Genomic DNA, 21,662 nt, shown 5'->3' with positions numbered 1-21,662 from the left:
ATATGGGTTTGAGGTTCCCCTACGACGTGGCCTAATTTTGGGGCGTGTCAAGTTGATATCAGAGCCTAGGTTCATGGTCAGCTGGGTGTCTATAATACCATGTCGAGTAGAATCTTTTTTATGGGTATGAAGTATGCCACACTTATAAAAGAGGGGCTATGACATATTGTAGGAAATGTTTCCCCTTTTTGTGTTTCAATCTCAAGCTACAGAGTCTAAGGTCTTGGCTCCTTTAATTTCTATTTGATATCTTTCAGATCATGCCACCAAGGAGATTTGATACTCAGGAAAACCCTTTAGTCCCTATTGGGGACAAAGTAGACGGAGCTTGTCTAACTTCTGGGGTTCAAAATCAGGTTAGGGCTATGGAATATGGCCATCCTCATGGGGTTCCACCTGTCCCCACCAACCCTGCTTATGAGAGTAAAACTCCTCCTTAGTTCTTTCAAGGGGATGCTTCTAATGCTGAGTTTTATCACTCTATCAACCTTTGACCCAATTTGTAGCTTCTCAAATTAGGCGTGGTGCTTCTTTTGCTACATTCACTGAGGCCATAAGAGTTGGCCAATTCATAAAGTTGTACCCACTTATATTTACGAGCGTAAAAGTTGAGGAAGATCCCTAAAGTTTCATTGATAAAATGGAGAAGATCTTTTAGAATATGCATACGTTAGAGGTGGAAGGTGTTGAGTTTGCTTTCTAATAAATGATGGATGTAGTGTACCAATGGTACGAAGAGTAGGAGATGTCTAGAGGTATGGGTTCTAGTCTGGCTGAGTGGAAAGATTTCTCTAGTACCTTGCTTGACTGCTTTTATTCTCAAGAGTTAAGAGAAGCGAAAGCAGGAGAGTTTTTTAATTTAAGGTAAGGTAGGATGTCCGTTAAGGAGTATACCTTGAAATTTTATTAATTATGGAGGTATGACCCTGAGATGCTTTCTACAATAATGGCTAGGATGCATAAATTTGTTTCAAAACTCTCTCCCAAATTAATCCTTAAGAGTAAGGAAGCTTTGTTGATCAGCAATATTAACATCTCTAGGTTTGTTTTATCTATGCAACAAGTGAAGGAGGAGAAAAATAAACAAGGTGAGATTAGTGAGATGCAAGGTAAGAGATCTTAGCCTTTTAAGCTAAGTGAGGGTCAACAGTTTAGTGGTAGATTGTTAAGGAGAAAGAACTAGGTGAGTGGTTATTCTCAGGCCAGTGAGGCCCAATCAGAGCCGACCCATCCCCTTTGTAGATTATGTGGTCAGCATGACCGTGATGAGTATGATAAAGGGAAGAATAGATGTTTTTATTATGGTCAAATTGGGTACATACAACAAGAATACCTTTCTCGAGTGGCTAGTCAAGATGACAGATCCCCAATTACTACTTCATCTACTCCAGTACTGAAAGGTTTTATCTCTGCTTTTGTTTTTGGTACCGGCATTGGCCGGAGTTGCTTGTATGCACTTACTAGTCACTAAGATTCTAAGGCATATCCGAATATTGTTATTGGTATACCGAAAAACTACTTACCCATGTTTTGTATGTTTTACTTGTTATGTTCGATTAGTATAGTGAAAAACTCCTTACCCATGTTATGTATGTTTTGCTTGGTATGTTCGATCCCATCAGTGATTATGTATATCAATTTTATTTAGAGTTATTTGGGCTCTTTTTTGTTTCTACTCCGATAATAGACTTTATGGTTATAAGGAGTCTATAAGGGGTGTATGATAGCTGTTGGTAGTAAGGAAAATCTTGTTGATCGATAGAGGTGGAAATGATTGCATTTGATGTCATTTAGGGGAGAATTTTTTGCATTTGTGCTATGTTCATTAAATTATTGGACCCATAAGGTCTTGTTTAAACTTCCCTAATAAGTTGATAATTATACGAGAGGAAGTTTCTTTAGTGGCTAAAGAAAGGTTCCTCTCTTATCTTAAGAGCCTAAGGGTTAATCCTAAAAGAGGTGGCTTTGGTAAAGGTTTCTTGGAAGAACTAAAAGTCTGAAGAAGCTACTTGGGAAGTAAAAGAGGACATGAAGTCCAAGTATCCGTAATTACTTTCAATTCCAGAAACTCATGCTTGAGATATGTGTTGGTTTTCCTAACTTGGTTTATGTCTTTGATGGACAATGTTTTAAGACCCAGATGCTTAGAATTGATTCCTGTCCTTGTTAGATAAGGGGTTAAAGTTCCCAATACTTGAGTTGCTTTATATCCTTGAAAATTTAGGGGTTCAAGTCCTTGGGATTTGAATTGACTAAGTGTCTTTGACAAATGATGGGATGGAATAAAAAGAGTCAATAAAATAAAATGGATGATTGATAATGATCATGATATGTGTTGGGTTTTATCTTTATTGCGTTCTTTGTCCAAACATGTTTAAAGTTTGGTGGATCTGTGATAGTGTGTTAACTTATGTTGATTTTCTCCTTACTCGTCATCCGCGGATAATGATCCAAAGTGGGGGAGAATAAAACAACCAAGATCTTGTCCTTGCAAAAACTTTGGGTTTTGAGCATATTGTCCTAGATATGATTGTAAAATCCACTAATATCCCTTGTATACGAGTCGTATCCACTCTCTCCTCCCCTCTTGTACCTTAAGCAGCCTATAAGGATAGTGATGTTGGATGTATTTATGCATTCTAGTGTTACTACCTAGCCATTTTATCCTTGTTTTGAGGATGATTATTATGATATATGACTTGATAATTATATAAATAAGCATTTATGTATCCAAGTATGTGTTCACAATATTTAACGGTGTTTCCACACAAGTTTTTGTTCAATTTGACAATTTAGAGTTCAACCAAGAAAACTAGTGTTACTAGCTTGAGCTAGATGTTATCTAGGCTTTTGTGTTGGGTTCTAATGTGTTTTAATGAGTTACTAAGGTTTTTATTATGTATTTATATGTGAAACAACTTATTTATAATTCTCAAGGGTCAATTGAATCAATACAAGAGTCAAAACAATAAACTTAAGCTCAATGGGAATTTAGCCTATGCTTTGTTCGGGTTTGTAGTTCACCGTCTGGGATACTATGTCATTTTGAGCTCTAAATTGTTGTGTTTAATGATATAGTATGCTTGGTGAATAGATTATGATGATACATGTAGGATATAGAAGGTTCAAATCAAGTGGAAATAACTCAAATAGGCTCGAAATGGCTCAATGAAAGCACAATACAAAAATTGACACAATTTAGATCCCTGAAATATATGGGGAGTGTGTGGAGTGTAGTAGTGGACAGTGGAATCGTTTAAAATACCACTGTATTCAGAAAAAGCCCAAAATGTTGACCAACTATCACATGTACATGTTTATGGAGTTTAAGAAGGTGCCGCAATGGGTGAAATTGAGGTGGAATTCTGGAAATTGACAATTGTGGATTGGCATATCACTACTATGCGGTGGCCATCAAAAGTTGAAAAAACTTCCTAGCTGAAGGATAATAACATGGAAACCCAATCCTATTTGGTTAATGACTTGTTTACTATAAATATAACGTGTTAAGTCATGTTTTAATCATCTTGGAGACCCTAGATCACTTGGAACAACATTGGAGGCTACCAAAACTTCTTTTTAGGCTTTTATTTCTTTAATTTAACTTTATTTATGATTTTAATCAGTCATACAATTATTTGGATGGTGATTATGACTATGAGTGGCTAAAAAACCTCTTTCCAGGGTAAAAGCCAAGAGCATGAGTACTGTTGTTTTTAATTAAGTTTGTTTGATTTGCTTATCATTATTGGTTGTTTATTTACTCTTGTTATAACTATTTTAAAGATTCACGACCCTTAAAATACATTAATTGTATATTTTTTGATCTCAGGATAGGGAATAGGGAGATAGAACATGGGAATAAACAAAATATGGTTTGTATTTATTTATGAAATAAGGAATTCAAATTAGTATCTAGGATAGGGATGTAATTAGAAGCCTTACTTGATTCAAACGTAGGATTATATCTTAAAGAACTTAGGTGGACCAATACATCCCCGCTCAATGATGTATTTGTAAGGTTCAACTTAGGAAAAAGATTAAAGGTTGGGAATCTGTGATGTATGTAGGTGATTCTCTAAGGCCAAATTATGGTAATGCCTACAACATAAAGTGGTTGACTTAGCCACTAAATCATCCATGGAATGTCCCACAGCCACAGGCCCAATTAAATCAGTCAATAAGCAATATAAAGGAGATTATGAAACAACTCTTAGTTAATCAAACACAGTTTACTGCAAATTTGAAGGGGCCACAAGAAGTTTAGAGTTGCACATTAGGAAAAATTAGCAAGCATTAAATACTAGGCCACAAGGTAGTTTGCTAGCTGATATAGAAACTCCAAAGCAGGTTATGGCAATCACTTTGATTAGCGGTAAAGAGCTTCAAGGAGAACCTCCAAAGGCAACGAAGGAAGATGATGCAGATTTAACTCCCCAATAGATTTCTAAAAAGTTGCTGAAAAATCAAGAAAGTTTGAGTACTTGAAAAAGAAAGTGGTTGATGAACTTGAAAAGAAGAAGATGACGCCACTACCGTTCCCTCAAAGGCAAATAAAAGTAAAGAAGGATGATACATTCAAAAAGTATTTTGACATATTCAGAGAAATGTATATTAGTTTACCTCTTTTAAATGCTTCGCAGAGTATTCCCCAGTATACAAAGAACTTGAGGGATGTGGTACCGAAGAAGGTGAAATTGTAGGATGCAGGATCAATAACAATCACTGAACAATGTAGTACGGTAATAACACAGAAAATGCCTAAGATATTGATAGATCAGGGGAAGTTTGCTATCCCTATTCAAATTGAGAGAAAAATGGTCCACACATTTAGTGACTTAGGGGCGAGCATTAATATGATTCCCCTATAATTGTTTAAAACATTAGTCTTGGGAGAGCCAAGTTTGACCATCATGGTTTTACAGCTGGCGGATGGGTCATTTACACATCTAAAAGGAATAATTAAGGACGTCCTCATAAAGGTTGGTGAATTCATTATACCCACTGACTTTTTTGTTCTTGATTTTATGGAAGATGAATAGGTACCAATCATCTTGGGGAGCCCATTCTTAGTAATTAGAGGGGCTTTAATTGATACTAGAGAAGGCACGCTCAAAATGAGGGTAAAGGATGAAAAGGTGGGATTTAATGTATACAAAGCACCCAATGTAACGTCCTAAATTAAAATTTGGGTATGATCAATGTTATTAAAATAGAAAAATGTCAGGTTGTTTGTGTACAAAAGACCTCTTTGGATTACCTAATTTAGCGTCCCAAGTTGAATCTACTATTTTCTAATATGATGATGGTTCAAGTGAAGAGACATGTTTACCTTGAGAGTCCAAAGCTAAGAGGTCAGAAACGACTGCAAAATGGCTCCCAAAAGGTAGTAAAAGGGTGAAGTAATATGGTTAATTCGAGTTAGGTCATGCCGCGATACTAAATCAAGTGCTGCTTAAGAGGCAACCCAGTTTAAGTAGGTATGTTTTCTTTTCAGTTTTTACTTTTTATTTCACGTAGTTATTGTTTTTGTTTAAGTCACAGGTGAATGGGAAGTCTGAGTACCTTAAACGTGAGCTAAGGAGCATGCCAAAGATTGAGTGTGGGGTCCTACAGATCTCTTTGATATGTAAAGATGCTACTATCTAGTCCTAGAGGCCTCAGGGAGTATTTCTATTTCTTACTTTTAAGTTCACTTTAGGGACAAAGTAGATTTTTAAGTGTGGGGTGGATGGGGAAGTTCCTAAAATTTTGGCTCAATTTAAAATAATTTGTGTAAGATATTTGAGTTAGTGCTATTTATGATTGCATGATGCAAGTGGGTTTGGTTGTAAAAGCATGTTGATTGAATGAATTACTATTTTTGAGACACCTAATCTCATTTTTGTAACTCTTGTACTTTTTGGATTAAATTTGAATTCATGCTATATTTTGCTTAAGAGTCTAAGGTGATCCTATTGAGTTAAGCATATACCATTTGCGTGTGAGGTTTAGAATATTCCTTGTTGCATGTGATGTCAAGAACTTTCCCAATATGTGTGTGAAGCGAAATAAAGAATATAGGTTTAGGACATGATTTAGGCATTTCTTTGATAGCCTTGTTTTATACCTTCTATTTTTCCTACCCTTTGTCCATATCCTAGCCAATATCCATTGAGCCTTTAGCCTTTTATTTGGTAGATACAAAAGTATCCTTATCACTTCTTTGATAGACCATAATTTGATCCAAGAATCTCCTAAGTGCTTTAATGAAAAAAATTAAATAAGGAGTTTGAGAAATTAATAAAGAAAAAGGTGAAATTGATGCCCTAAGGTAATATTTATTGGTGTTTATGTTTGATGTGTGGTGTTTGGGAGTGATATATATAGTGTTATAAATATTTCCATGATTTTTAAAAAATGAGAAAAATTGAATCTTGAAGGAATAAACACGCCCACCATGTGTTTGTGAAACTGCTTAAAAGAGATGGGGCAAAAATAAAGGTGATGGGTTGATGGAAAAAGTTTAATTTGGTTGTTGGCTATTGGTTTTAAATGTATAATATAGTATATTAAAGAACTTAGAGAGTTTAGTCACTATTCCCAAATAATTCCGACCGGTCCCTTAGCCTACATTACAACCCGGAAAAGACCTATTTGATCCTAAATTCAACATTTTGATATTAGTGGAGTACTACACTAAGGGAAAGCCTATGTTTCATTATGTGTAATTTGTGAATTCTCTTTTAGAGTGAGCATAACTTGATTTGTATACCCATTGTGTTCTAAATTTCCATTATTATGAGTGATTATGGGTAACTCTCTTGTTATGAGGGTAAATGTTTGATGAATGTGGGTAATTTGTATGATGTCTTATATTGAGCAATATCCATGAGTTTTCCACTTGTGAAGTCCATTCTTGAGCCTAGGATGTTTTGAAGTAGGATTCTTGAGCTTTCAATTGTGTACGACATGCTTAGTGTTGTAAATTTACTTTCCATGGAGTCATTGTAGTGCTAGCTTAAATTTGTTTCTTGTAGTAGAAGTGTTTAGTTTTTCCAGCTCATGGTGTTTATATTTAAGAGTTTTCCGAGGATCAACAAGGCTTTAAGTTTGGGGTGGTCATGTTGGGTGTATTTATGTATTCTAGTGTTACTATTCTATCCTTTTTATCCTTGTTTTGAGGATGATTTTTATGCTATATGTGTTGATAATTATATAAATGAGCATTTATGTTTCCAATTATGTGTACACAATGTTTAATGGTTTTTCCACACAAGTTTTGATTCAATTCAACCATTTAATGTTCAACCGAGAAAACTAGTGTGACTAGCTTGAGCTAGGTGTTTTCTAGGATCTTGTGTTGCATTCTAAAATTTTTAATGAGTTCCTAAGGTTTTTATTATGTATTTATATGTGAAACAACTTATTTATAATTTTCAAGGGTCAATTGGATCAATACAAGAGTCAAAACAATAAGCTTAAGCTCAATGTGAATTTAGCCTATGCTTAGCTCGTGTTTCTAGTTCACCATCTTGGATGTTGTGTTATTTTGAGCCCTAAATTGTTTTTTTAATGCGATAGGATTTTTGTGAATGTATTATGATTGTACATGGAGGATATACAAGCTTCAAATCAAGTGAAAACAACTCAAAAAGGCTTGGAATGGCTCAATGAAAGCACAATATAAAAATTGATGCAATTTGGACCCCTGAAATTTATGGGGCACATGTAGAGTATCAGAGTGGCAAAAGGACGCGTTAAATACACCACTGGATTCAAGAGGCCCAAAATTTTGATCAAATGGCGTGTGTACATTCGTATGGAGTTTAAGAAGGCACTGTGACGCTGTGAAATCGCAGTGAGATTCTGAAAATTGACAATTGTGGATTGGCATGTCACCGTTATATGGTGGCTATCAAAAGCAAAAAAAATGGCCCAACTGAAGGATAATAACACGGAAACCCAATTCTATTTGTTTTATGACTTGTTTACTATAAATATAACGTGTTAAATCACATTTTAATCATCTTGGAACCCCTAGATTGCTTGGAATAACATTGGAGGCTAGCAAAACTTCTTTTTAGGCGTTTATTTATTTTATTTAGCTTTATTTATGGTTTTAATCATTCATACCATTATTTTGATGCTGATTATAACTATGAGTGGCTAAAAACCCTCTTTTCGGGGTTAAATCCAAGAACATGAGTACTATTGTTTTGAATTAAAATTGTTTGAGTTTGTTATCATTATTGGTTATTTGTTTTTTCTTGTTATAACTATTTTAAGGATTCACAAACCTTATAATACATCAATTGTCTACCTTTTGATCTCAGTAGAGGGAATAGGGAGATAGAATATGAGAATAAACAAAGTATGGTTTTTATTTCTTTATTAAATAAGGAATTCGAATTAGTATCTAGGACAAGGATGTACTTAGATGCCTTAATTGATTCAAACGTTGGATGATAGCTTAAAGAACTTATGTGGACCATTACATCTCCGCTCAATGATGTATTTGTAAAGTTCAACTTAGGTAAAAGACTAGAGGTTGGGAAACCATAATCATGCAATTAACCCTACGAATCAACAACCAAGATAAGCAAGTTAACGGATGAAGTGCAATAACATAGTATGATTGTTCAAAGTTCTTTAACCCTGGTGTTTTCTCTTATTGATTGTTTCAATATCTTTACATTTACATTGTTTACTTTTCCCTATTTATAAATTAAAAACACTCATTTCAGTTACACTTACATCAAATAAATCAAAATTGTGAACCAAAATAGAATTATTATTGAATAAAGTCTCTGAGAAATCGATGCTTGGTTTCTTGAAGGCCACTTTACTACTTGATAAGACCACTTGCACTTGTGTGTGTGCTTAGGCACTTTTAGATAGCATTTTGTCTTCTATACAACTTGGCCTCCCCTCATTCTTACTCAAGGGTACGAGTTGTACCTAGGTAAGTCATATAGTTCATGGTCTTGGTGAAGAGTGGACTATTTTTTTGATACAGATCTTAGATATGGTTTAGGTATGATTCTTACCCTTTTGATATGAGTCAATGGTGGGTATTCATACCCTAGATAGTATATGTGACCTACGAGAATCCTAGGGTACGAGTTAGGGTGGAACTTGTACCCTTGGGTACAATCACAAAAGGAATCCTATGAGGGAGCTGTACCCCTGAACGAGCACACATTTTATCATTTAACTAAGGACCTTTTGGTTATTTTACTTTCCTAAAACCCTAACCTTTCTCACTATTTCAGGAATTGAAGCCTTCTAAGTTTTGATTTTACAAGACTCAAATACTCGTAAACACTCTAAAGGATTCTTGAAGTAAGATTGGAGGCTTGGGTATTGAGGGTGACCATCTAGTGGCGAGAGGGAGTCAACATTCTTGGTGATTCAATTTGTTTAAGGCATGTAACTCTTCCCCTTGCTAAATAAATCTAAACCCATGTATTTCAAACTTTTATTAGTTAGTGTACATGGTGGTTTTAAAATCAAATGAGAAGGGTTTTGTTGCCTAATGATGAATAATGTTGTTTCTTTCTTAGAGTTGTTTTTTATACATGTTATTGATGATGAATTGTATATCTGATAGCTTGTTGTATGTGGTTTAACATGAGGTATTGAGTAACCCTAATCTTGATGATTTATGCCATAAAAATAGCCTCGTTGAAGGTATGCACACAGGGGGTTTATGAAAATATTTGAGTGAATTACCTAGTTATATGTTTCTAATGTTTTGAGTTAGGGAAACATCCCAATAAGCATGAATAATTGATAATTGAAATTGTGAAGGTAATGAGATCTATGTATTGTATAATTGATGACCTTGTTGGATTAATAACTAATGAGGGATTGAAGCCCCTAAACATGAATATGAATTTGAAAAGTTTGTTAAACTAAAATTTGGTGAGAATGTGGTATAAGATTTCTAATGAAACGTGAATAGTTACGTGGGTCTTGATGATCGTAATTGAATTGATGAATAATTCAATTAAGGCATTTAGTTCATTGGAGTGATTAGTGGTTAAATGGTTTTATGAATGACAAAGGTGTATCTATGGTATTGGTCTAGTGGAAATGAATGAGATAATATGTTTTTTATGAATGTGAACACTTGGTAAATGTTTGGTAGAGTCCTTGATGGCTCTACGAAGATTAAGGGGATTTCTTTGATATTTGGTTGGCTAAATGTGTCATAGTCCCTTAAACATGAACTTGAATTGTGTTTGAGTAAAAAGGTGTGTATAAGGATAGTAATAAGGAATAATTTGTTCGTATAGGTCTTGGTAACCATAAATGAACTTGCAGCGTGTTGTGAACTAAGACCTTGGGTCTATTTATATGATTAATGGTTAATTTGGGTCAGCAAAGACCATGTGGTTGTCTATGGTGTTGATATGTAGCCTTGGTGGCTAGAATTACTTAAATGGGTTCAAGTACTTATGTGTTGAATGGTATGGGTGTTGATACATGATTAAGAAGTGCTAGAGCCCAAATATCGATTATTGATGAAATAAGATGCATGTTGGTTTGTTGTAAAAGTCCACTTACCGTAAAAGGCATGTTGGTTTGTAGTCCAAGTTCACATACCATAAAAGGTATGTTGGTTTCTGGACCAAGTTCACTTACCATACAAGGCGTGTTGGTTTGTGGTTCAAGTCCACTTACCACGTAGGGCGTGTTGGTTTGTGGTTCAAGTCCACTTATTTAAGACCCTGCAAAATCCTAAGTTTAATTCTGTCCTTTAAAGTTTGTTAAGGGGTCCCAGAGTTAAAAAATTTTAGCTAAGTATTCATACTTAGAGTTATTTTATCCTTCATAGTTGGCAATCTTATTTTGCAACCCTTACGACCATTAAATATTGATCTTTGAGTTGCTTCATGATCAGGTACGTCAATAGGTGTTGTCAGACGAGTTTCAGATTTTTCAAACAGCGTTTGAAGCACGTTTGGGAGTCCAAACCAGTGTATCGACCTGATCTCAATGCACCGCATTGCCTATGGCATCGATGAACATTTTTCTCCAGTTTTCAGTGCAATTTTCCGTGAACCGATGTGGACTCGATGAAGCGCGTCATCCATAGGGTCAACCTCACCGATGCAACATGCCAGCCTACGTAATAGTGGGCATGGTTTCTGCTCTTTAAAAGCCCTGTCCATAACGGTAATTAGGTAATTTACCCACCCCTATTCAGCCCCAAAAACATGAAATTAATCATTTCTAGGGCAAAACATTCATTATTTTCTCACAAATTTCTCAAGAACAAACCCTATGGAATCTACTTTCAAGGCTAAATCTTCAAGAACACTCTATCAACCATCATTAATTCAAGTACTCGGGTATGTGAAGTGTTCATCCAAGGGTTTGTTTCACCCTTTAAGTCCAAGAAATTTTTTTTAACTTTAAGTAGATTGATTTCATGATTTTCATGATTATATTTAAGTGTATTCTTGATGATAATGTTAATTGGGATTCTAATCCATGCATTATTACAAGTTTTATATGGAATTGATTATAACGTGTGTAGTATCATTTGAATTATGTTAAAGCCATTGAATTTGATAATTTAGGAATTGAGGTTATGATGCCTATATGTTTTTTAGTATTATGTGCATATTAGTGCTCCCTAAATGTTTGTTAAAGTGATCATGTGAACTAAATGTGGAAACTCATGACATGCTAGTATATATGTAAACTTATGCCTTACAAGTATTTGATAAGATGTCTCTATGGATAAGTTATGAACAAGTGCATAGTGTTATACTTTTCAAGTTTACTCTAAGCTTTACTTTTCATGCTATCGAGTCCTGGGGGTATTAAATACCTAAAAATTTAGTTGTTTACCTAGAGCTACAATAGTTACAGAACAATCTCATTAGTGTTATGAACAGTAGTACTCAGTAAACAATCACAGTCTCAGTTTAATATTCAATTTAGAACTCAGTCAGTTAACCAGATTCAGTAGTACTCCGTCAGTTAGCGGAACCCAATGAACTCAATTCAGTTCAGTTAGACAATATGATCAGTATCAGTTCAGTCAAGCCTAGTATGGACTAGAAATTAGTTCAGTGTCTATTCAGTTGTGAGTAGGATTCAGTACCGAGCGAACCCAGGGATAGGGGTATTCCTATCATCATAAGGTTTGACCGTTAATAGCAATCCTTATGTTATAGAACTACGTAGACAGCATAGGTTGATATATCTTTCTGCCTGACTAGGGTTTATACATCTCATATGTGTTTTCCTGCTAGCGAGGGTTGACGAAAGATCTTCCTTTTAGAGAGGGTTAACTCACAACTTTTCTTTGACCATGGCATGGTACTGACACCTTCCAACTGGGGTTACAGGTTGGACCTCAATCCATTCAGAGGGGGCATATCGATTAAATGATTACCTCCCACAGTTTTAGTTTCAATCTCAGCATAGAACTTAGTTCAGTTTTATAGATTCAGGTCTATCAGATATAGTCACCCAACTCAATATAGAACTTAGTTCAATTCTATAGAATTAGGACTGTCAGAAATAGTCATGCAGTTATCAATCAGGACTATTAGAAATCATCTCTAAATTATCAGTATTATTGTATCAGTAAACTCAGATATCAGTTAATAAGTATTCAAAACTCAGTAACCAGTGTTAACATGATCTGAGTTACAGTTTATCTATTCATGCATTTTCTCTCATTAAGATATGTTCACGTTACTCAATCAGTTATTATTCATACATATAAATCAATGCATATCAGACTACCTCACTTAGCATACCAGTATATTCAAAGTGTTGATGCATAACTTTTTTTGCGCTATGATGTCTTATATCATAGTATCAGACACACGGGCTCCTGAACATACTTAGTAGCCCAGACTATCAGCAATAGACTTAGTGGTGAGTCCTCATAGTTCGAGGATAGAGTATTATTTTTGTATTTGGTTCAGTTTTAAGTTGTCGGAGTTAGTTAGTGGCTTGTCTGATCAAATCCATAGTTCAGATAGTTAGAGGCTTTCAGACTAGAGTATTTTAGATAGTTAGAGGCTTTCAGATAGTTCGGTTGCCTGAATCAGCAGGGTGCCAATTCTTATGCCACTAATAGGCAACGACCAAATAGACTTTATGCACTTCAGTCTTGACAAGATCAAAAGAGGTTTTTGATGTGGTTACTGGTATGTTACAAGTTTATTATTTGCATGTTTACTCCTTTCTTGATCTAGGATCTTCTTTGTCCTTTGTAACTCATTATATAGATGTTAACTTCAAAGTCAGTCCAAAAATTCTAGCAGAGGCTTTCTCAGTCACTACCCAGTGGGTAAATCTATCTTAGCCCGGTGGGTATGCAGGAATTGTCTGGTTATGATATCTCAGAAAGTCACTTCAACAGACTTAGTAGAATTAGAGATAACACATTTTTATATCATTCTTAGCATAGATTGGCTTTATTCATGCTATGCCTTAGTTTATTGTAGAAACAGAATTGTCCAATATAAATTTTTGAATGAACCTGTCGTAAAATGGAGAGGTAGTATCATAGCACTTATGGGTCAGGTTGTTTGTTACCTAATGGTGAGAAAAATCATATCTAGGGGGTGTGTCTATCATCTTATTCAAGTCAAGGATTCAAGTTAAGATACTCCCAATCTTGAGTTAGTTCCAATAGCATGTGAATTCCCAGATGTTTTTCCCAAAGATCTTCCCATAGTTCCTCCTAAGAGGGAAATTGACGTCGAAATAGACCTTCTTCCAGATACTTGGCTGGGAGGAAAATTGACTTCGTAATAGACCTTCTTCTAGATACTTAGCCCATATCTATTCTGCCATACAGAATGGCACCAACAAAACTCAAAGAATTAAAATTACAATTGAAGGATCTCCTAGATAAGGGATGCATCAGACCTAGCATATCTCCTTGGGGTGCACCAGTTCAATTCTTGTGTAAGAAAGATGGTTATTTTAGAATATGTATAGACTGTCATCGAGTGAATAAATTCATGGTCAAGAACAAGTATCCACTTCCTTGAATCGATGACTTCTTTGACAAACTTCAGGGTACCAGTTACTTTTCTAAGATAAAACTCAAATGAGTCTATGATCAGCTCAGAGTCAGAGAATATGACATTGCAAAAACAACTTTCAAAACTCGGTATGGTCACTTCAAATTCCTAGCCATGTCATTTGGTATCACCAATGCCCCAGAAACTTTCATGGACTTTATGAAGTGTGTATTCAAGTAGTACTTGGATATGTTCATCATAGTCTTCAATGATGACATTCTTGTCTACTCTCGTAGTGAACATGATCATGCATACCATCTCCAAATAGTGTTACAAACTCTCAGAAACCACCAGTTGTTTACCAAATTTATTAAGTGCAAAATTTGGATAAGGTTTATAGCTTTTCTTGGCAATATCATTTTCGATGATAGTATTAGAGTTGATCCCCAAAAGACTAAAGCAGTGAGAAACTGGCCCATACCCATCCCTCCATTAGATATTAGGAGTTTCTTGGGTTTGGATGGCTATTACCAATGGTTTGTTGAAGGATTTTCATCTGTTGTATCCCCTATGTATAGACTGAATCAGAAGAAAGTCAAGTTCCAATGGTAAAATTCTTATGAGAAGAGTTTTATGGAGTTAAAGACTCGACTCACTACAGCTCCAGTTTTGACTCTACCAGATAGTTCAGACGAGTTGTGGTATATTGTGATGCCTCCAGAGTTGGTTTAGGTTGTCTTTTGACGCAGAGAGGTATGGTCATAGTCTATGCCTCTAGAGATCTTAAGCCCCATAAAAAGAACTACCCCACTCATGATATTGAGTTAGCAACTTTAGTATTTTTATTAAATATTTAGAGGTAATATTTTTATGGGGTACATGTTGATGTGTTCACAGACCATAAGAGTTTTCAATATGTGTTTTCTCGGAAAGACCTAAACTTCCATCAGAGAAGGTGGTTGGAGTTATAGAAAGACTACGACATAAGTTTCTTGTATCATCTGGGCAAGGCCAATATAGTGGTTGATTCTCTCAATAGTATGTCTATGGGTAGTGTTGCTCATGTGGAAGATGATAAGAAAAAGTTAGTTCAGGAAGTTCATTAACTTGCCTGACTAGGTGGCCTCTTAGTCAATTCAGCAGAAGGTAGTGTATGGGTACAGAGTAGTTTAGAATCATCTCTGGTTTTTGAGGTGAAGGAAAAGTAGGACAAAGATTCCAGTCTAGTTAAGTAAAAAGTGTCAATTAGAGATCCGAAAATAGAGGTTTTCTCCCAAGATGGATATGGTGTATTGGGTTGCCAGGGTCGGCTATATGTGCCAGGTGTAGATGACTTAAGGCAGCAAATTCTTGTAGAAGCGAATGGTGCGCGCTACTCTATTCATTCAAGGGCGAATAAGATATACCGCAACTTACGGGACGTCTATTGGTGGAGTGGGATAAAGAGAGTTATTGTAGGGTTTGTAGCTAAATGCTAAACATTTCAGTAGGTTAAGATTGAACATCACAATCCTAGTGGGTCTATGCAGGAGTTTAGTATTCCCACATGGAAATGGGAAGAAGTGAACATGGACTTTGTGATGGGTTTTCTACGTACTCGTCGTTAGCATAATTGAGTTTGGGATATTGCAGACAGGATTACTAATTCAGCTTCTTTCTTACCAGCCCCTACCTCTTAGTTAGTCGAGGATTATTGAAAGCTCTAAGTCAAAGAATTGGTCAAATTGCAATTCATCATCTCAGATAAAGGTACTGATTTTACCTCTCATTTTTGGAAAGCCTTCCAAAAGGGTCTTGCAACCCAATTTTACCTCAGTACAACCTTTCACCCTCAGACAGATGGTCAAACAGAAAGGACTATCCTAACTCTAGAAGATATGCTAAGAGCATGTGCCATTGACTTGAAAGGCAGTTGGGATGACCGTTTTCCATTGATTGAGTTTGCGTATAATAATGATTACTATTCAATATTTGGATAGCTATATTTGAAGTGCTCCATGGGAGGAGATGTAGATCTCCCATAGGTTGGTTTGAAGTGGGCGGGGACGCAGTGGTAGGGCCTGACTTAGTATTTGATACCTTAGAAAAAAATCAGTTGATTAGGGAAAGGTAAAAATAGCTCAGAGCCGATAGAAATCATATGCTGATGTGCACGGAAAGGATCTAGAGTTTGAGATTAGTGACTATGTGTATTTTTAAACCACTCCTATGATGGAGTGAAAAGGTTTGGCAAGAAAGGAAACCTCAGTCCCTGATATGTCTGTCCTAACTGAATTCTAAGCCATTTCAGAAAGGTAGCTTATGAGCTTGAGTTGCCTTCATACTTAGCTTCAGTGCACCCAGTGTTTCATGTCTCGTTCATAAATAAATACATAGGTGACCCGTCTGTTGTATTCCCTGTAGAGGGTATAAATGTTCAGAACAACCTCACTTATAAGGAAATTCCAGTCGAAATCCTTGATTTTTAGATTCACAGACTGAAGAACAAAGAAGTCCTTGTGGTCAAAGTTCTTTGGCAGAATAAGTCCGTTGAGGGAGCTAATTAGGAAGCAGAAGTAGATATGTGGACCAAGTATCCTCACCTCTTCTCCGCAACTTAGACTCAGCTCAAGCTAACAGTTTTCCTTAAATTTACTCAGTTTCATATTCATATGTAGATACCAATTTGGTATCAAGTAACGTCGCATACTCAGTCATGCATTCATGAATCAGTTCAATCATGTACTCATGAATCAGATGTATTGAATATAAAAACTCATCTTATTAGTAATATCAGTTATGAAAACATGCTTCAGTTATGCATGTTTAGTATGACAATTCAGGCTATCAGTTCTCTCATCTTAGTCAGTCTCATTCCTGGTCAAATGTTCTAAAAGGGGAGATATTGTAAGACCCCACAAAATCTAAAGATTAATTTGGTCCTTTAAAGCTTGTTAAGGGGTCCCAGACTAAGAAAATTTTATCTAAGTATTCATACTTAGTAATTTTAGCCTTCATTGTTGGCAATCTTATTTCGCGACCCTTAAGACCATTAAATATCGATCTTTATGTTGTTGCATGATCAAGAATGTCAGCAGGTGTTCTCAGACGAGTTTTAGATTTTTCAAACATTATTTGAAGCATATTTGGGAGTCTAAACCAGTGTATCGACGCGATCTCGATGCACCGCATCGCCTAATGCGACAATGAATATTTTTCCCAGATTCCAGTGTAATTTTTGGTGAACTGACATGGATATGATATGGCACGTCGTCCATAGTGTCGACATCATTGATGCGGTGCTCCGGCCTGTGTATCACTGGGCACGGTTTCTGCTTATTAAAAGTCGCGTCGAGATGGGTAATAGGGTAATTTTCTGTAATACCCCTAAAAATCCAAACCAGTATTAGAGCCATGTACTAAGATCATGCATAGTACATCATGGTTCTTTTAAAGTTTCATCAGTAGGTTATATGTATATTAAGGCTTCAAATAACTCCCAGCTATTAGACGAATAAAAACATTCCTCACCGATTGAATTCTTGAGAAAGATATTGCCATAGTCAGATTCAAAAAAGCTTATCTCTCATTATACTTTGAATTTTGGAGTTCATAACCTATTAACAGATAGATAATTGAATTAGCTTTCCAATGATACAAATTTTACCTAAATCTGATATCGGAGAAAAGAGTTATTCCTATTTTACTCCAGCATGTCAGGCTGGAGACTGTGTGACGACATTCGTGGTAGCTTACTACATTTGTGATGCCCTACCACGAAGGTCATCAGCAATAGGAAGAGTCCAACTCCTGTGTGACGACATTCATAGTAGCTTACCATATTTTTGACCCCCTTAAATGATGGTCGTCAGCCTTAGGCAGAATCCAACTCCTGTGTGACGACATTCGTGGTAGCTTACCATATTTGTGATGCCCTACCAGGAAGGTCGTCAGCCTTAGGCAGAAACCAGCTCCTAAGTGACGTCATTCGTGGTATCTTACCACATTTGTGATTCCCTACCACGAAGGTTGTTAGCCTTAGGCAGAAACCAGCTCCTAAGTGACAACATTTATGGTAGTTTACCACATTTGTGATGCCCTACCACGAAGGCCACCAAACTTAAGCAGAAACCATCAGTTTCAACACCTGTGTGACGACATTTTTGATGGCTTACCACACTTTTGACGCCTTGTCACAAATGTCGTCAGCTACGATTTTTAGCAACTGAAAATTATTTCATAAGGGTATTTTGGTTTTTTCCCTTCACTTCCCACGACATATAACCCTCAAGGAAAGTATTATCTTCCATTCTCTTTATTTAAAACATCTTAAAACCCCATTCTTACACTTTTAACAACAAGATTAGGTTTTTCTCTCATGATCATCTCCTCAGGAACAAGAGCATTCTTTCCCAAAGGGGTTAAACCATAGTCAAGAAAGATCAGGGGCAAGCCTAAGGATTTCTTCAGGAACCTTCAGAAACATTAGATCTCTTTCCAGATAAAGCTTTAAGGTATGTGTAGTGTTCATCTATCGATTCAATTCATTTATAGAGTTCAAGAACCATGCTTTTAACTATTATTTTGTAAACTTTTGCGGTGATATAAGCATGTACATGTTGATGATTGTTGTTCAAGTTTCAAGATGATATCGAAGGACATTTTTCATGGAATATATGTGATTATTGATTGAAAATCATGAACTTTGGGTGGGTTGAACTAATGCAAGTATGAAATCCACCTATGCCTTAAAGAATGCATGTAAGGTGTTTGATAAAATGCCTAGGATGTTAGAAGTTCATATTTACATTATTTCATGATATCTAAATGACGAGTCCATGTTAGTGATACACCTAAATATGAATGCCCATGCTATTTATGTATTCTTATGTTGATGGAAATATGAATTTTGTGTGCAAATAATATCCTTAATTTCCCTACCATGTTTGAGGTGTTGATTAAATACATAAAGTATACTATCCCCTACTTATGATATAGTGAATTGTGGACTCCAATCTTGTGATCAAGTCATGTCATGTGTGTCAGTTTTCTTCTATTGAGTCCTGGGGTATTCGTAGCATAAAAACATAGCAGTGTGCCTAGAGCCATGTCATGTTGTCACGATAATCTCAGTCAAGCTATAATCTACAGAACTCAATTAGTCATGTGACTCAGGAAACCTCAAAAATCTAATGATCCCAGTTAACTCTCAGATAATAGTACTACTCTGTTAGTTAATGGAAGTCAGTTAATCTGTCCATGTACAGTCAGTGAATAATGTTTAGTCTCTTCATATGGGAGTAGGAATTAGCACCGAGTGAACCCAAGGATGGGAACTCACCTGTATATGAGGGTGTGATTCTTAGCAGTCATCCTGGCATTCCAGAACTATGTATCCAACATAGGTTGAGACATCGTAGCCTGCTATATAAGGGTAGATGACGTGGCTTAACTTATTATATGAGGGTTCCTACCATTCTCACTAGAGTTACCTGTTATATGAGGGTTGCTCACATGTTGTCCTTACCAGTGGCGTGGTATTGACACCTTTCCATTCAGGGCAGAGATTGGACCCCATCTTAGCTATAATGGCACATATGGGGTATGTCGGTTAAACAACTACCTCCCATAGTTTCAGTATCAGTCTCAGAAAAAGAACTCAGATAGTTTTTTAGATATTAGTATACTAGGACTTTTAGATACAATCAAATTCAGTTATAGCACGGAACTCAGAGAGTTCAACCAGATTCAGGACTGTCAGATACAGTCATCCATGTTATCAGAACTATGATTCCAGCCATGTATTAGTGTACAGTTTTATCCATCACGTACTCATGATCTTAGTTACTATGTATGTATGTTTGTACTCTTACGTTTATATTAGTCAGTTAGTAGTATTATTCATGCATGTAAACAGTTGCATTAGCCTACCTCACTCATATACTCAGTACTTCAGTTGTACTGATACATTTATGCTAAGGTGATTTCCTTTCATTTTACACTATAGGTTCAAAGAAATGAGTCCTAGACCAGTAATAGCAGTCGCATTCAGTATACACAGTTGCAGTGAGTCCTCTTCATTCGAGGATGACATTATTTGATTTATTCATTTACTTCTTCAGTCCAGTTTTATGGAGTTAGTTGGAGACATGTTCCTTCAATTCCTTATTTCATACAGTATTTAGAGTCTTTTGGATTTACGCTCAAATTTATCTTTCAGATTTAGTTTTTAGTTCTTTTGGATAGTTTTTGCCCATATGGATTTTATATCATTTCAGTTGAACCTTATGGCCTATTGTGCATGTTTTCCGCATTATTATTTCATGAATTGCAGTCTACATGTACAGATATCAGTCATGGGTTAGGTTGTGGTCCCTCGAGGTCCTAAGCACCGTGAAACATTCTGGTTCAGAAAATCGAGGCGTTAAAAACTTAGTATCAGAGCCCAAGGTTCAATAGAGTCCTAGGAAGTCTGAAAGCCGCATTTAGTAGAGTCTTGTACACGGGTGTGTTGCGCACCACATTTATGTAAAGAAGGCTATGAGTTGTTTTAGGAACAGTTCCCTTTCTTTAGTATTCATATCGTGCTAGTAAGCATAATTTTAAGTCAGTCACTCAGTCTAATCCACTCTTCTCTTATTTCAGAAACATGCTTCCAAAGAGAAGAAATCAGCCAGCTCCTCAGCCCAAAGATCTTTTTGGAGAACATATTTCTAATGTAGAGTTCAAGACCGTATTTACATATCTTGCTCAGTCTATAGCTGACCAGAATGAACGACCAACAGTTATTTCGGCCAACCCAGTGGCCAATTAAGTCGCAGTTAGAATTTAGGACTTCACCCGAATGAACCCTCCATCCTTCTTTGGGTCTAAGCCAGACAAGGATACTCAGGAATTAATTGACCAAGTCCAGAAGGTCATTGATATAATGGGAGTCACTTCTTCTCAGAGTGCTGAGATAGCCACATACCAATTGTAGGATGTTGCTCACACTTCGTACAAGCAATGGGTAGAAGAAAGGTTAGAAGATGCAAGTCCTGTTGAGTGGAAAGAATTTATCACAGCTTACTTAGACAGATTCTTTCCCAAAGAGCTGAGAAAGGCCAAAATTCTTAAGTTCATCAATCTCAGGCAGGGAAATATTATAGTTAGAGAGTATTCTCTTAGATTTCCTCAGCTAGCCAGATATGCCCCTCATGTGGTTGCAGACAATAGGGCTAAGATGAGCAAGTTCATTTCAGGGGTGAATGATAGCGTGGTAAATGAGTATAGGTCTGTGATGATAAATAGTGATATGACTTTATCCAGGATCATGATCCACGCTCAATAGATAGAGGAGCAAAAGGTTCAGACTAAGAAGAGACAGAACAAGAGAGCAAGAGCAGACATTTTCAGTTTTGCTCAGCCCAAATAAGAGAGAGGAAATAGTTTGCAGTTTCATCCTAAGTCAGCAGTTCCAGCCCCTTCCTCCACTATTACCCCAATACCGAAGTTCAGGGAAGGCAACAGAGATAGAGCACCAGGCTCAAAATCTCAAAGCAGTGTTAGCAGTGCCTGCACTTATCCTCAGTGTTAGACCTATGGTAAGCACAATTAGGGTATGTGTAGAGTGGGTTAAGGCATTTTTTTTGGTTGTGGCAAGACAGGCCACTGATAACGCTCAATCTACAGCTCTCGTGGGAGTGTAAAGCGGTCGTT

This window comes from Capsicum annuum, chromosome 5, assembly GCF_002878395.1.
Source record: "Capsicum annuum cultivar UCD-10X-F1 chromosome 5, UCD10Xv1.1, whole genome shotgun sequence".
Lineage (NCBI taxonomy): Eukaryota > Viridiplantae > Streptophyta > Magnoliopsida > Solanales > Solanaceae > Capsicum > Capsicum annuum.
This window is presented reverse-complemented; position numbering follows the sequence as displayed.